This window comes from Pelophylax lessonae (assembly GCF_965119305.1).
Source record: "Pelophylax lessonae genome assembly, chromosome: 2".
Lineage (NCBI taxonomy): Eukaryota > Metazoa > Chordata > Amphibia > Anura > Ranidae > Pelophylax > Pelophylax lessonae.
The window spans coordinates 352,040,032-352,058,669 of NC_138769.1; positions in this window are offsets into that span (position 1 = coordinate 352,040,032).

Sequence of the window (18,638 nt, forward strand, 5' to 3'; positions counted from 1 at the left end):
AAAAAATTGACTAGCATAGAAAAAATTGAATAAAATAAAACAGAATAGAATTGAATAATTTAAAACATAATAGAATAGAAAATAGAATAGAAAAATAGAATAGAAAATAATTAGAATAAAACAGAACAGACTAAACTTGAAAATAAAGGAATAGAATAGAGAATAATAGAAGAGCATATCATTGAATAGAATATTTTCTATTCTATTCTGTTTTATTCTATTCTATTCTATAAAGCAGCCTAAGTAGAAATCATCATCTTATTTAATTTTTATACCTTACTGTATTTATTTCAATATGTTTTCGATTTCAAATTAATTTTCAGTCGGAATTCAAAAATAACCAAAATATGGAACGAAATCTAAATGTACTAAACACATTCCGAAAATGAATCATTCTAACATAACGGATATGATGAAACTAAATTATTGACTTAACAAACAAATCCAAACAAAACCAAAAAAAAAATTTCCCTCATGCACATCTCTAGTATAGCGGTCATAGCTGTGTAAATTCCAGTATCTATACCATCATTTGTAGACCCTATAACTTTTTTACTAAAGACATATAGCAGAAAGGTATTTTGGTCTAAATTTATGAAGAAAATGTATTATTTTACCTTTTTATTAAATATGTTTTATAACAGAAAGTAGAAAATATAGGATTTTTTTTCATAATTTTGGGTCTTTTTTCATTTATATTAAAGAAAAAAAAAAAAAAAACAGCGGTGATCAAATACCACCAAATGAAAGCTCCATTTGTATGAAAAAAAAGATAAAAGTTTCATTTGGGTGCAGTGTTGCATCACCACACAATTGCCAGTTAAAGTAGTGCAGAACTGAACAGCAAAAAATGCTCTGGTTATGAAAGGGATAAGACCTTCCGGAGGTCAAGTTGTTAAACCATACTTTAATGTTTTTGGATTAGTATACACCTTAGGATATAGTTACATAGTTACATAGGTAATGAGGCTGTAAAATGACACCAGTCTATCCAGTTTAACCTATGATGAGTGTGTGTGTGTTTGCGTTTATGTCAATAGTACCTCTGTATGGTACCCCTGTATGTTGTGGTCATTAAGGTGCCCATCTAATAGTTTTATTAAACTATCGATGCTCCTCGCTGGTACCACTGCTTGTGGAAGAGAGTTTTACATCCTTACCTCTCTGACGGTATAGAACCCTTTACACAGTTTAAGGTTAAACCGCTTCTCTTCTAATTTTAGCGAATGGTCTTTTGTACTCCCCTTTACTGAATAGTTGAAGGTTTATATACATGTCCGTGTTTTCTATTTTATAATATATAGAAATTTGCCTTTCTAAATATTTTGATCCCAGAGCCAGGGCCAGATTAACATAGGGGCTATTGGAGCTGCAGCTCCAGGCCCCCACCTTAATATAGGCCCAGTAGGGGCAGACTGACTATTCAGCTCAGGGCCAGTAGGGGGCCACATGAGAGGCTCCCAGCACCTACTGCAGCAGGGGAAATATAGTATGTATTGTTTTTCCACAATTTCTTTATTTAGCAGAATAATTGTTCTTGTCTGAAGTCCTCCTTTAAGCCTCCGTTCACACTGGGGCGATCCGACTTCCCCAGGCGACCACAGAGGTCGCGGCACGCTGCTCGCACCGCGACCCCAGAGCGGCCGGCACGGACTTCGTAACATTGAAGTCTATGCAGGTCGCTCCGGGTCACCCCAAAGAAGCTCCGGACCCTTTTTCTAAGTCGGAGCGACTTGTGTCGCTCCTATTAGAACGGGTCCATAGCTTCTGTATGGGAGGCGACCTGTCAGGCGACCAGGTCGCCTGACAGGTCGCCCCAGTGTGAACGGGGGCTAAAGCTTGGAGATCAGTGTATATGTTTACATAGTTACTGTTATTACCGGGTTTTTGTTTCCTTAGCCCCATAACTACAGCTTTTTATGTATGTTTAATCACTTCTGGACCAGAAGATTTTCCCCCTTAATGACATGGGCTTTTTTTGCGATTCAGCACTATGTTACTTTAACAGAAAATTGCGCGGTTCTGCAACACTGTACCAAAATAAACATTATGTCCTTCTTTTACCCAGAAATAGAGCTTTCTTTTGGTGGTATTTGATCACCTGTGCGATTTTAAATTTTTTGCGCTATAAACAAAAAAAGAGCGACAATTCTGAAAAAAAAAAAAAAACAATATTTTTTTACTTTCTGCTAACATTCACAATAAAAAAAAAACGTAAAAATCACATTTTTTCATCCTTTTAGGCCAATTTGTATTCTGCTGCACATTTTTGGTAAATAAAAAATCCCAATAAGCGTATTCTGATTGGTTTGCACAAAAGTTATCGTGTCTACAAACTAGGGGAAAGATTTATGTCTTTTTTATTTATTTTTTTACTAGTAATGGTGGCGATTAGCGATTTTTAGTGAGACTGCGATGATGCGGCAGACAGATCGACTGGTACCCCCAAAAGTGTCAAAAATGTCAGTCAAGGGTCCGATCTGTCCACCGCAATGTCGCAGTCCTGCAAAAAAAAAATCGCAGATCAGATCGCCGCCATTACTCGTTAAAAAAAAAACAACAAAAATGACAAAAATCTTTCCCTTAGTTAGTAAACGCAATAACTTTTGCGCAAACCAATCAAAATACGCTTTTTGCAATTTTTTTTACCAAACATATGTAACAGAAAACAAATTGGCCTAAAATGTTAAAAAATTTAGATTTTTACATTTTTTGGGGGGAATTTCATATAAAAAATGTGAAAAATATTGTTATTTTTGCAAAATTTTCGCTTTTTTTTGTTTATAGCGCATGATCAAAAAATCGCACAGGCGATCAAATACCCCAAAAGAAAGCTCTGTTTGTGGGAAAAAAAGGACGTCAATTTAATTTGGGTACAGCGTCGCATGACTGCGCAATTGTCTGTTAAAGTCACACAGTACGAATCGCAAAATAGGCCCTGGTCAGGTAGGTAAAATCTTCCGGGGCTTAAGTTGTTAAATATGAGCCTAGGGGGGGTTTTCTAACTGTGAGGGGCATGGACTTGTTAAATCAACACAGAGACCTGTGTTCCTAAATAGACAGCAGACCGCCATTCTCTCTTCACGGGGAGCAATTGTGGGTGCCGACTCCGTGGATCGGCTTCCCCGCTGGCGAGTGGGCATGCAGGCGCGCCCCCAGGATCGCTCCCACGAACTGCCGTACAGATACGGCGATTTGTGGGAACCTGCCGACCTGCCCCCGTATATCGACGGCAGCTGGTCGGCAAGTGGTTAAGTATGATATCAGGTTAACAATATGCCCTTTTCACTCCAGCCAGCAAATAATATTTGGGGCTGGTTGTCCCAGTATTATTTACATAAGAAAGTAAGGGCCCTTTCACACTGATACTTATTAGTGCGGTTTTGAAAAATGTACCAAAAACTCAGCGTCCCATTGAAATTAATTTAAATCCGGGTAAAATTTTGGTAAAGACGCAGCAGCGATTTGCATTTTTGAGTCACGTGTCCATTTTTCATGGGTGCACCAGAAACTCACAGGAAATGCATCTGGAACACAGCAAAATCTTTTTGCTACAGAGCAGTGTGAAAAGGGCCTTAAGTTCAAAAACCCTCTCAAGGGTTTCCACTATTATTGGTAACACCACGGCAATGACTTTAAAGGGATTGTAAAGGCAGAAGGTTTTTTTTATCTTAATGCTTACCTGAGTCCATCTTTATCCAGCGATGTTGCAGGAGTGTCTCGGCTGTCCGGGACTCCCCTCCTCATTGGCTGAGACAGCAGCATGATTGTCTGCTGTCAATCCAAGTCAGTCAGCTAATCAGGAGAGAGAGGGGGCGGGGTCAGGTCATGAATCCGTGTCTAAATAGACACAAGCTGCTTGCTTTGCAGGCAATCAACAGGAGGGAGGAGCCAGGAGCACAGAAGAGAGACCAGAGAAGAGGAGATCCGGGCCATCCTGTGCAAAACCAACTGCAAAGAGCACCATACAGTGCCTTGCAAAAGTATTTGGCCCCCTTGAACTTTGTGACCTTTTGCCACATTTCAGGCTTCAAACATAAAGATATAAAACTGTAATTTTTTGTGAAGAATCAACAACAAGTGGGACACAATCATGAAGTGGAATGAAATTTATCGGATATTTCAAACTTTTTTAACAAATAAAAAACGGAAAAATTGGGCGTGCAAAATTATTCAGCCCCCTTAAGTTAATACTTTGTAGCGCCACCTTTTGCTGCGATTACAGCTGTAAGTCGCTTTGGGTATGTCTATCAGTTTTGCACATCGAGAGACTGAAATTTTTGCCCATTCCTCCTTGCAAAACAGCTTGAGCTCAGTGAGGTTGGATGGAGGAGCATTTGAGAACAGCAGTTTTCAGTTCTTTCCACAGATTCTCGATTGGATTCAGGTCTGGACTTTGACTTGGCCATTCTAACACCTGGATATCAGTGTTAATTTCGTCGACTAAAACCGACTAAAACGTTTTCGTCGACTAACACAATTCAGATGACTAAAATACAACTAAAACTAAAATGGCATTTTAGTCTTAAGACTAAAATACGACTAAAACTAAAATGGCATTTTAGTCAAAAGACTATAACTAAAACTAAATCAAAATTTGCTGCCAAAAATTAACACTGGTGCATGCTCAAAGCATAAATAATAACATATTAGATTTTTCACTCCAGGACCAGCAGTAGTATATAATGAGTTTGGAAATTGTAGAGAAATGCTTAAATAATGCATTACAAATTACAATTGAACTACACCCATTTGATTATAGATGACTAAAATGAGTTTTAGTCGACTAAAATGTAGGGCGTTTTAGTCGACTAAAATATACTGGAGTTTTAGTCGACTAAATACGACTAAAACTAAAACACTTGCAGAAGACTAAAATGGGACTAAAACTAAAATGCCATTTTAGTCCTAAGACTAAGACTAAAACTAAATTGAAATTTGCTGCCAAAATTAACACTGCTGGATATGTTTATTTGTGAACCATTCCATTGTAGATTTTGCTTTATGTTTTGGATCATTGTCTTGTTGGAAGACAAATCTCCGTCCCAGTCTCAGGTCTTTTGTAGACTCCATCAGGTTTTCTTCCAGAATGGTCCTGTATTTGGCTCCATCCATCTTCCCATCAATTTTAACCATCTTCCCTGTCCCTGCTGAAGAAGCCACCACCACCAACATGTTTGGTGTGTCTCCAAAGTGGCTTGTGGCAAACTTTAAAATACACTTTTTATGGATATCTTTAAGAAATGGCTTTCTTCTTGCCACTCTTCCATAAAGGCCAGATTTGTGCAGTATACGACTGATTGTTGTCCTATGGACAGAGTCTCCCACCTCAGTTGTAAATCTCTGCAGTTCACCCAGAGTAATCATGGGCCTCTTGGCTGCATCTCTGATCAGTCTTCTCCTTGTATGAGCTGAAAGTTTATGCAAAAAGGATTCCCCTTGTGGTATGGGACTATAAATGCCGCTGAACACTGTATACTACATAAAATGATCTTTATTGGTACAATTGGAACAAAACATGAAAACACAATATTTGGAAAAAAACACAATTACACATACAGGGCATTAAAATTGCATTCATTTGACAGACCGAATACCGAACCAATATGAGGACGCTCAGGTACATAGGGCAATCATGGAACCGGAGCCGACCCTACGCGTTTCGGGCATGGACTCAGGCCTTCCTCAGGGGTCACCCAGAGTTCCAGATAGAGCACCTAATGTATCTAGAAAAGTAAAGTGATTTAATAATTTGTAAAGCAAATATCTATATAGCTACATATCGCCTAGTGTGTCTAGGAAGACAAGAATACTTTGATATACTTAGAAATAGACATTTGTACAATTGTATATTCTCAGGCCAACAGTTGTGTACTCTGTCTTCTAATATAGGCTCTATGTTAATCAACCTACCTTTTGCCTTGTTTATTCCTTCCTAATGTGCTCACATGCATTTTCTGCATACTTTGCAGCTTCCTGCTGCTCTGGCCCACAATCTGAGCTCTAGACAGAGGACCTCCTGTCTCCCAGTTGACAGCCCCTCGCTTTTAACAGTTGTGCACAACTGCATATAGGCTGCATGCTGGTTTCTGGTAAGAACCGGACACAGGATTAGAGCATTTGTCCCTCCCAAGAATCTTTAAAGCCTCCAGAACTCAATCTGGGAATTACAAAACCCAAAGAAAACTAAAGCCTAGTACACAAGGCCTGAATGTCATGTGACATTGGCCAGTTCAATAAAAACCAGATGGCATTAAGCTCATGTGTATGGCAGCCGGTCCAACAGAAGCTTGCCATTTGGCCAGTTTCTGTTGGATGAACATGCTGGGAAAACCAGCAGCTGACCAGCTCCCAATCAGCGCTCTGTGGAGGGGGAGCATCCTCATGCCAGAACATAATATATCAGCAGGGGAGATCACTATACTAATGTTAGGTTGTTTGTACAGCGGCTCTGACCTGAGCTGTCAGCTGATAGTGTGTACTAGGCTTAGCAGATCAATTTTCTCCACCGAAAACAGCCATTCTGGAGTCCCTCAATCTGCATTGGAATTAGCCAGACTAATATATTTTACCCTGACACTGTGACTGCACCTTATGTCAAGATAAATTAAAAATCTGGGTAAAGCCATTTATGAATAGGTCTTTTTTTCTTTAACCACTTGACGGCCGCCCGCTGCAGATTTACTGCGGCAGACAACTGCTCCTGGGCAAACCAACGTAGTACTACGTTGATCACTCAGGAGACTCTAGGGGGTGCTCCCGCCCCCGCTTATCAACCGGGGGAGCCAGTGCGTGTGACAGGCGGCTCCAATGGCCTCCGGCCACTCGCAATCTCCCCCCACTGACAGAAAAGAATGGATGGCTGATGTAAACACAGCCATCCGTCATTCTCCCTGAAGTGATCACAGAGTCTATGTGATCCTGCAATATAGGATCACATGTCTCTGGGATGAGCTCACAAGCCCACCCCCCCCCCCCCAGTTAGAATCACTCCCCTAGGCTTAAATTTAACCCCTTGATCACAAATAATATTAACCTCTTCCCTGCCAATGGCATTATTACAGTAACAGTGCATATTTTTAGCACTGATTACTGTAGTAATGTCACTGGTACCCCCAAAAATGTCAAAAATGTCAGTTAGGGGTCCGATCTGTCCGCAATGTCGCAGTCCCACAAAAAAATCGCAGATCGCCGACATTACTAGTAAAAAAAAAAACACAATAAAAATTATATAAATCTTTCCCAAAGTTAGTAGACGCAATAACTTTTGCGCAAACCAATCAAAATACGCTTATTGCGATTTTGTTTTTTACCAAAAATATGTAGGAGAAATTTTGATTTTTACATTTTTTTTCTGGGAATGTTATATAGCAGAATGTGAAAAATATTGTTTTTCTTTTCAAAATTGTCGCTCTTTTTTTGTTTATAGCGCAAACAATAAAAATCGCACAGGTGATTAAATACCACAAAAAGAAAGCTCTATTTGTGGGAAAAAAGGATGTCAATTTTATTTGGGTAGAGAGTCACATGACCGTGCAATTGTCTGTTAAATTAACGCAGTGCCGAATCGCAAAATAGGGCCTGGTCATTAAGCTGCAAAATCTTCCGGTCCTTAAGTGGTTAAATGGTTACAGTGTACTGCCCCTTTAAGAATATATATAAGCTGCAAAACAACCAATAAGAAACATTAAACATCCACCAAAATGCAATAAAAATTCCCTGTGAGCTTCAATTAAACTAATCTTCTTATGCTACTACAAGATTAATTATCAGTGTAAAAGTGTAAACCATATTGTATAAATAATACAGTAAACAAAAAGCGTTCAACCAAATAGTATAGGGTGTAAGGTACTTAGCAGCTATTTTATTCAATTCAATTTATTTAATGTCACATTTTGTTATACGCATCTAGCAGCTCACAGGTAACACAATAATCATTTTCATTTCAGAATAGGTATATATGCTGAAAAAGTGCAGCACAACTAAAATCAATGCAAACAAAGTAATATAATAATTACATAAATATTCTGTGTAAAATACCAATACTTTTAATAAAACACATATAGCTTTAAACCATGTCTGGGTGAATATTTAGAGTGTCCATATATCACCCCATACAGTGCAAAATAATTGTAGCAGTACATAATGTAAAATATGTCAATCAAATTTTCATTCCATCCAAATACGTGCAAAAAATTCCTGAATCCTTCACCAATCAGTGCATTCTACCACCATTTGCTCCAACTGCCTACTTCTGTGTTTGGCCTACACAAAGGTATGGTCAATATGCGCTTTTCCTTTACAATAGGACCTTATAGTCGCTCCAGGTATTCCCCAGGTTTATTGATAAGCGGTATGTAATCCTCCTTTCATGGTCCATTCCAGCTCTAGTACACTCATTTACTAACAAAAATAGTGTGTCTCAATCTGGTGCACATAGATGTATTGCTTCCTTTAATAATCTATTATTGCCCTTTTAAGGATCAGCGACAGCATCAGTATGTGTGAATCTGCTTACTTCTGGTTCTGGGAGCGTGATGACGTCATGTGACTCCGCCCTTGATGAATTTCGTCATGTGACCCATGGCTTTCTCAAAAGGAAAAAGCTGTCTTTTTTTAGTGCTTTTCAACTTTACACTATGATAGGCGGTTTTTTCTTTTTTAAAATAAATGTTGCTAGAAGTGGAGCGGACCATAAAAAGGAGGATTACAGACTGCTTATTGATAAATCTGGAGAATACCTGCAGCAAATATAAACCCTGTTGTGAGGGCAAAGCACATATTGACCATACATTTGTGTAAGTCAAACACAGAGGTAAGCGGTTGGAACAGATGGCGGTAGAGTGCACTGACTGGTGAAGGACGCAGGAATTTTTGCACATATTTGGATGGAATGAAAATTTGATTGACTTGTATTACATTACGTATCACTGAAAATTTTGCACTGTATAGGGTGATATATGGACGCTCTAAATAATCACACAGACACTGTTAGAAGTTATATCAGTTTTATTGAAATTATTGGTATTTTACACTGAAGATTTATGTAATTATTATGTTGCTTTGTCTGCATTGATTTTAGTTGCGCTGCACCCTTTCTATATTATATATATATTTATTTTTATATATATATATATATATATATATATATATATATATATATATATATATATATATATATATATATATATATATATATATATATATATATACACACACTATTTTTGAATGTGGGAAAGCATGTCAGTAAATTAAGTGGCAATAAAAAAGATTTATCTATTTATTTTTGTTTGTTTTTTGGTTTATTTTTTTGCACATAGTGAGGTCCTGCAGGGTGTTGTTTTTTTTTTTTTTTTTTTTACAATTCAGAATAGGTATAGGAAATGTTAGCCTTTGGGGTCATAGAAGAATTTAACAGTGAGTTGTCAAGTCCTATATGAAGGCTCTGCAATGCCTTCATAAAACAAAATGAAATGTCCAAATGTGATTTTTATTCAATGCCCCAGGTGGATGAGTTGATAGACAGACTCCAACTCCGACTTTTCGGCTGACAAAATCCTGATGTGCAGGCTACAAAATTGTTGTCGTCCGTAATACAACGTCCGATTTTCGTCTCATTAGTACAGATTTTGACGGAAAAAAATCTTAAGAGCAAGACTAGGCATGCTCAGAGATGAAAGAACACATACAAAGCAATCCAACACATGACATCACTTCTGAAGTAGAATTCTGTCGTACGGGAAAATTCGTATGAAAATAACCTCTTCACTTTCCACATCAGACTAGCATGCCACAAAAAACGGACGACAGATCATTCGATAATCTGATCGTGTGTACGGGGCTTTAGTTAAAAGCTGATTGGCTACCATGCACAGCTGCACCAGATTTTGCACTCTCCAGTTTTTGTGAATCAACCCTATTGGGTCCCACCAGGCACATTACCACTCTCAACTTCACTAAGGGGTATTGACATACATGGCAACAGGAGAGGCAGTTTTTGCAATATAAGATGGTCAGTACCAGTACTTAATCCTCCCATTTATTTTACATGGGGCCCAACCTTATTCCAAAGAACAATGGACCACATTTTTAAGCATTCTTAAGCCCTACAAAGCATATACTTGAACATATCTAGATGTCATTTTTAATCTTGACTATGATTCCCACCTACAAATGGTCAAGGCAGTTTTATATTTCATCTGTATAGCCAGGTTAACAACCAATCCCAAAAATTGCACAATAGACCTGGAAGAAGCTCAGTATTTGGACTACACCAATTTGGTAATGAAACGTCTAATGGACGATATTAAAGCAATTTAAAGTTGTACCCGGCCAGCGTGAAAAAAGCAGTTAGAACCTTCCTAGGAATTGTAAGATACTACCAGAGGTTTTTGCTCCTAACTCTTCTACTAGAGCAGGGCCACTTACTGATCTTATCAAAGGAAGGAAGTCCACCATGGTAAAATGGAATGAAGAGGCAGAGAGATATTTCAAGAGCTAAAGGTAGTATTGTGTGATAAACCAACAATAACCACTCCAACAATTCCTGTACAAGCAGATGCCTTTGCAGCAGTTTTGTCTCAGGAAATGAATAGGAAGAACACCCAGTTGCATACCTCAGCCGGAAACAAACCCCTGCAGAGAGAAACTATTCATTAGTGAAAAGGAAGTGTCTGGCCATAAAGTGGGCCCTAGAGTCACTGAGGTATTACCTTTTTTGGCAGACAGTTCCGATTGATTACAATTCATTCTTCACTACAATGGTTTAGAATTAGGGGAACAATGCAAGTCACTAGAAGATGTTCCAATTGGTCAGGGATTGACTGAATTTTGGTAGTGGCTTGGAGGAGCAGATGTTTTATTTTATGCTATAGACTTGTTGTATTAAGCCCTTCCATATTGAAGGTATGTGTATTTACTGCATTGCTGAATAAAAGTGCTGGACAAACCTGCCTGGACTGTTCCTGGCTGCCCCTGTTTTGTGCATTGTTTACCACTGCAAATAGTATTTGACCATGTAAGATATATATTGTTGAAGCATATCCTGTTATAGGATGACAACATTCTGCCAGTCTCCCAATTTTTCTTCTGCATTAACACCCTGTCACATGCACTTCTAGTGAAGACTGTAAGTGGTTATGCCAGCACTCATTGTGCAGACATGTTCTGACGCTGACACCATCAGGAAGTCAGTCTATAGTGATGACATGTATTTCAGAAATGAAGTGGCTGTAAAGAGGCTGGAGGAGATCAGCAGCACTGTGCACTTTGCACTGACAGTGCAAAGAAGGGAGTTCAAAACAGTACTTTCAAAAACAACAGCAAATTGATTATTACATACTACAAAATGAGGAGACTCAAGGTCCCCCTGGAGGAATCAACTATGGACACCAGGGTAGATGAAAAAAAGAAAATTATCTTTATTATTGCACGTTGGCTGAAATTCATCAAACATGGTGTGAGTAGGTGTAACAGCAGACACAATAAAACATGATTAAAAACAAGACAACACACAATGGGACAAGGACATCAACCGGGGTTGGATGCTGATAAGGCTGTTTAGATGGGAGATGCAGTGGAGGTAATATTGGTGGGCCAGTGAGATTGGCTATTAGCAGTATTGCACAGTCCCAGCAGCAGCAGTCAGACACAGTATAGCATATGTAAAGAAGAGGGTCCTGGTGGGGACAGTCCCATATACTTTGTTGAGAGTTATGGGCCATACACACTATAAGATTTTCTGAAGACTTTTTCCTTTAGACTTACCAAAACCATCTAATATGAGGTCAAACCTAAACACTTTCAATTTGTATGCAATCTGGCAGGCCCTTGCACTACATAGAAAAGGTAAATCTGAAGGAAATCTAACCACAAAAGTTGGATAGTGTGTATCCAGCTTTAGACAAAACTGGAAAGGATGGATCGGTAGCTGGAGGATACAGGCAGACCCAGGTAAGGGGCTAAGCCTGACGGTGCCAGTGTAGTGACAAGCTGAGGACAACAAGTTAGAGCTTGCTAATGAGTAGGCTCCATGTGTATAGATACGGTAAGCAATATCACAGTGTGAGAGCCTCGAGTGGCGTACCAAATACCTCTGAATACCGTCTGTTAAGTGTTGATCCAGACCAGTAGGTAGATGTCCCATAGGAGATGGACAATGTAGACTCAGCAACGGTGCAGCCTGGCCCGGCGTTCCCGGCAGATAGCCTTCCCTCCGCGGAATTCCCTGATAGATGGGCGGGCACTCAGATGGCAGCCCGACGTTACGCCGGACGTGGGAGGCGGGGAACGCTTGCTGCGGCCCCGGGGCGCCCGGCGGTCAATGTAGTCACAGTCCCATTGGTGGATGTCGAATGACGCCCGAGGCTCTCAAACTGTAATATTGCTTACTGTATCTATACACATGGAGCCTACTCACTAGCAAGCTCTAACTTGTTTGTCGCTTGTCACTACACTGGCACCGTGAGGCTTAGCCCCTTACCTGGGTCTGCCTGTATCCTCCAGCTACCGATCCATCCTTTCCAGTTTTGTCTAACTCTCAACAAAGTATATGGGACTGTCCCCACCAGGACCCTCTTCTTTACATATGCTATACTGTGTCTGACTGCTGCTGCTGGGACTGTGCAATACTGCTAATAGCCAATCTCACTGGCCCACCAATATTACCCCCACTGCATCTCCCATCTAACCAGCCGTGTCAGCATCCAACCCCGGTTGATGTCCTTGTCCCATTGTGTGTTGCCTTGTTTTAATCATGTTTTATTGTGTCTGCTGTTACACCTATTCACACCATGTTTGATGAATTTCAGCCAACGTGCAATAATAAAGATAATTTTCTTTTTTTCACCCACCCTGGTGTCAATAGTTGATTCCTCCATGGGGACCTTGAGTCTCCTCATTTTGTAGTATTTACTATTGTTTTTTTCAACGGCCACCTATTTGGCGGGTCCTGAAGGGGTTGAGGCCTTCTCTCCTGTTATTTATCAGGAACCCCATTTCAGCGGCAACTTTGGGGATCTGCCCCACTTTAGTTTAAATTGATTATTATGATACACAATGTTTCAGACAAGTAAATGTCATCCAGTTAGGGCTTAGATTTACTTTATGCCTTTATTTGCCCTGCCATAGTATTTGTTGAATAAAAAGGGTTAAAAGAATGTTATAGTATTTGTTTTTGTGTGTTTTTTTTTTCATTTTTAAATAATATAGTAGCATTCACACATAAAAATACATGTTTGATATGACCTTCAAAATGTTTTTAATCATCTTGACACCAGCTAATCAGCTACTATAATTAACAGTAGCTGATTAGCAGCAGCGGGGCTTGGGAGAGTGCATGCATGAGTGGCCCCATGGGAATCGGTTTCCCATGGGGGCACTGGACAGAGAGGAGGGGCTAGGAGCACCGGAAGGAGATCTGAAAAGACCCAAGAGGTTTGCGGCCGTTCTGTGCAATGGAATTGCACAGAGCAGGTAAGTATAGAGATGTATGTTTTTTGTTTTTTTAATTACCTTTTCAATCATTTTAATAGTGTGCTTAGATCTAGTGTTATATCTCAAAGACTGTAAAGAGGCAAACTTATTTCCTTCAACTGAGTCAATTGGTGTCTGCACATTCCATTGCTTTCATTGGAACTACATTTTTAAAAATAAGCAAGTGCTGCTGTACATTTTCAACCTTTTGCCTTAAAATTAACATCTTCTCTATCCCTATTAATCCCCAGGTCCCAACAAATACATCAGATGTTCTTGATGACATTTGCTTTCAATGTTTGAGCATCAAACACTCACATAAGTGGGCACATTTGAAGAAAAAGTAGTAAGAGTGCCACACATATAGGTCAAAGATTCCAAAATGGTAGTGTATTTGTTATTCTACTGAACATCCAATAAAATACCATGTTGGCCTATTTGGTCTATGGGTATGATATTATTTCTTTTATTGGACAACTTTGTTGGACTTAACTACCTCCGTCTCCTGGAGATTATCGTATATGTGAACAGCCTCACTAAAGGGAGTGCACTTGAATGATGAGGCAGCCTTTCACAACAATACTGGATATTAGCAATAGGAGATCTAGCAATTCTTCCACTTTGGAGACCAGTTTATGTAAAAAAATGAGTTGATGTTGATTAGGGGCATGCACATTTATCAAGGTGTATCTAATAGAATTGATGTCACACACTAATATAAGGTAACGGCCAGCACTCCTCTCTTATTTTTAGAGAAAGAAGCAGTAAAGACGTGTGGAAACTTAGGGTGGGAACAAGCTGGTGATTGTTGGGTGGAGAAATGGGTCTCTTGTACACAGAGAACATCTGCCTTGAACTTCAGGGCATCATGCCATAGGGACCTGCTTTGGACTGGATGATTAAGGCCATGCACATTGTATGTCAGAATATTAATAGACATAGGGACATGAGAAAAAAATGAGGCCGCTGATCTTAGACTTACGTGGGCCCAGTATGGTGGTAATTGGCTTCTGGAGCAGGAAATGGGTGAATGGATGGCGCTGCATGGTGCATCTGACACTTCAGTTACATTCACAGTTATCTTGCAGGGACGCTCAAACAGGGTGCATAGGGGGAATACAAAAACAGCAAAACAAAGCAAAAATTGTGAAACAGAAGGATGAAACATCCGGGTGCAGAACATAAGAAAACTGCATCAGTGTAGGGGGTAAACAGTCCGCCTAATACCGACATAGGGCGCTCAACCCCATCTCCGGATCATCAAGTATGAAGGTCCTCAAGGCACTAACAGTGTACTCTATAAGCCCGGGCCTGTATTGGGCCTTAAGGTGTCACATCAGGTATTCCCAGAGGGTTTAGAGCTAGAGGGGTCTGGGATAATCCCCCAATCCTTGATGAGAAGAAGACCCGATTCCAAGGAGGAGATGACATGCTGACGGCCATCTTTAGTAATCAAAAGCTTGGTGGGGTTCCCCCATTTGTAAGTGATGGCATGTTTGCGGAGAGCCTTGGTAATCGTGGTTAATTTTTTGCGGAGTTGCATGGTGTATTGTGAGAAATCAGCAAAAAATTGTAAGTTGGTATACAGAGCTGGAAAAGGGGTGTTATTCCTGGATATGGACATCACCTGGTCTTTAGTGTGGAAGAAATGGATGCGCATTAATACATCTCTAGGCACTTTGTCAGGAATAAATGGTGGTTTGGGAATACGATGTATCCTGTCAATCGCAAGCTCAATAGCAGGAATCTCTGGAAGCAATGTTTTAAACAGATCCATGGCGTATTGTCGCAGGTCTGCAGATTGCACACTTTCAGGGATACCCCTGATTTTTAAGTTATTGCGCCTGGACCGATCTTCTAAATGTGCCATTTTTGCTTTCATCCAGTGCAAGTCATCAGATTTCTCCTCATGAGCATCCACCAGATCATTAATAGTGCCTGTGAATTCAGCCATCTTGGATTCCACGTGGTCCACCCTGGTCCCCAGAGAGTGAATTTCTACAGTGAAATGTGCTGCCGTGACATGCTGCTGGGTGAAGCACCGACACAGAGGCTCGGTGTGCGGGGTGAAAGAGCGCCTTGAGAGAGTCGCTTGGGGCTGTTTTATCCGGAGGGTCAGTGGAGCTCTAAGAAGAAGCAGCCATCTTCCGTGTGCGCTCTATTGTTTGTCAACACAAAGTTCTAGGCTGTGATTCGACACAGCCGATCAGCAGTTCCCAGCCATGAATCACTGTCACCAGGATCTGCTGACAAACTCCTGCTGTGCCAAATCACAGGGGGACAAACCACGCATGCGCACCCAGGGGTGGGCCTAGAGCATTTGGGACCCAGGGAGAATCTTATATCTGACACCCCCCAACCTATATCTAGCACTCCCCCCTGCGGATCCTATATATGGCACCTCCCTCCCCCCCTCCCCCCCAACTTTAAAATTATTTAGTACACTAGGTTGTCATCATACAAATCATTAATTGGCTGTACCATAAAACAATCCCTATGATGGGTCCTAAATTCCTTTTACCTATGATGACATTGGGGGCAATTTAATACATCAGGAGCAGCTATGTATAGTGACCAATTGACTTGTAGCTTCTTTGCAAATAAAAGCTAGAAGCTGAGTGGTTGCCAGTCTTAAGCCTGGTTCACACTAGCAGTTTTTTTTTCAACCTGCTGGCTTAAATGAACAAAACTGTACCTACAATCTGACATTAGTACAGTGATCTCCCCCACTGAGCTGTTGTGTTTTGACAGGGGGATGCCCCCCCAAAACACTCCAGTCAGCGCTCTCTGCCATTGGCTGAGAGCACTGATTGGAAGTTGGTCGGCTGCTGGTTTTCAAGCATGTTCATCTGACATAAGCTGCCCAAACAGCCAGCTTCTGTCGGACAGAGCGACATACACACGGGCCGAATGTCAGACTTTTTTTATTGAACTCGCCGATGTCTCCTGGCATTTGGCTCATGTGTACCCAGCTTTAGTAAGGGGATATTGTGTCCTGGATGAAATCAGATTGGAGCAATTAACTCCTGATGAAGGAGAACTTCCAGCAATCAGCATTGTATGGGTATGCACACTCAGCTAATGGTTCTGTGCCCACTGACAGGTCAGCAAGAATGTGCTCTGATACCCCAATTATTCCTACAATTAGCATCCAATCAGCTACAAGTCCAATGATGCCCCAGCAGCATGTATCCGGCTGGACATGCTGGGATGTGTAATTCCTGAGAAGACACAGGAAGATGGGAAGTGAAAGGCAGGACTCACATGAGCTTTTTTTCCTGTTAGGGTCCCTTGTTTCTTGCTACCCAGAGTCATGTCTGCAGTGCGTGGCTATGTACAGGATCACACACTGGAGTACACACTTGAGAGGACATCAGGGAACCACAGCAGACATCATCTGTACAGGTTCTTTGCATGACAGGAGATCCGAGGCACAGTGGAGAGGGGGAGGAGCCGGGAGATAGGAGGACATGGGGCCGACTACTGACTCTGATCAGTCAGCTTTGGCCGGGAAAACATCTTGCGGGCAGTGTGATAGGCTCCATTTGAATGACAGGACCCCGGGCAACTGCCACCGGCCTGACACCACCCCTGCTCCACTGTTGCGCGCCCCCAACCTGGAAACCGATTCTGACGTACAGGTACATTATTGTGGTTAAAGACCATTTAGTGCTTGTTAACAATATGAAAGCACTTAAGTATTACTAAACCCACAACAATAAAATCAGTCTGTATATGCAGTAAAGCATGCTTGTTATACTCACTGTGGAACCTAAGGGGTTACTCCTCTGCATTGTGTAGAAAGGCTGTTTGATCCTGTCTTCCCTGATCTCTTCCTCCTTCCACTGTCCCCAATACATCTCCTGATAAGACAGAACCTTTGGAGTCACTCTGCACATGCTCAGTTTGGTATGCAATGCTAGAGAGTTTTTTTTTTTCTTGGGAGAGTGCATGTGATCAGAACAGGGCCAATCAGCACTGTCCAGAGAGAGAGTCAAGGATCCTGCAGCCTCATAGGACAAAGTAGAATAAAAACTCTTCCTACAAGCTTTAACCAAACACTGCTTGAATTCACAAGACTGCTATATACTGCTGATGAGAAAAGATATTTATCAGTTTATATTTACTAAACCTATTGCATTTCCATGTTCTGTGTACTGTGGGAAACCATATATAGTTAATGCAGGGTCCTGGGTTTAGGAACACTTTAACCACATCCTGCCCACCCTATAGGGAATTGATGGCAGGAAGGTGGTTGTATTATCAGTGGCGGCTGGTGAAGTTTTAAGATGGGGGGGCGCAAGACCCCGCCCTTCTATTTTGGCCCCTCCCATTTCTCAGAAGCCACACCCCTTATAGACCCCACCCATTTTGTCCCCTGTATTTTGCTTGCGTGAACCAATTCTCCCAATATATCACATATTAAGGGGTCCATCAGTACTAGTATATCCCATAATAGGGAGCAGGGGCCCTATTATGGGATACACTGACAGAGTGGCACAAACCCCACAGTACAGGCCCCTTGTACAAACCCCACAGTACAGGCCCCTTGTACAAACCCCACAGTACAGACCCCCTAGCACAGACCACCCAGTACATGCCCCCTTTCAATGCAGTGACCAGCGTACATGCCCCCTTTCAATGCAGTGACCAGTGTGCATGCCCCCTTTCAATGTAGTGACCAGCGTACATGCCCCCTTTCAATGTAGTGACCAGCGTACATGCCCCCTTTCAATGCAGTGACCAGCGTACATGCCCCCTTTCAATGTAGTGACCAGCGTACATGCCCCCTTTCAATGCAGTGACCAGCATACATGCCCCCTTTCAATGCAGTGACCAGTATACATGCCCCCTTTCAATGCAGTGACCAGCGTACATGCCCCCTTTCAATGTAGTGACCAGTATACAGGCCCCCTTTCAATGTAGTGACCAGCGTACATGCCCCCTTTCAATGTAGTGACCAGCATACATGCCCCCTTTCAATGTAGTGACCAGCATACATGCCCCCTTTCAATGTAGTGACCAGCATACATGCCCCCTTTCAATGTAGTGACCAGCATACATGCCCCCTTTCAATGTAGTGACCAGCGTACATGCCCCCTTTCAATGCAGTGACCAGCATACATGCCCCCTTTCAATGCAGTGACCAGTATACATGCCCCCTT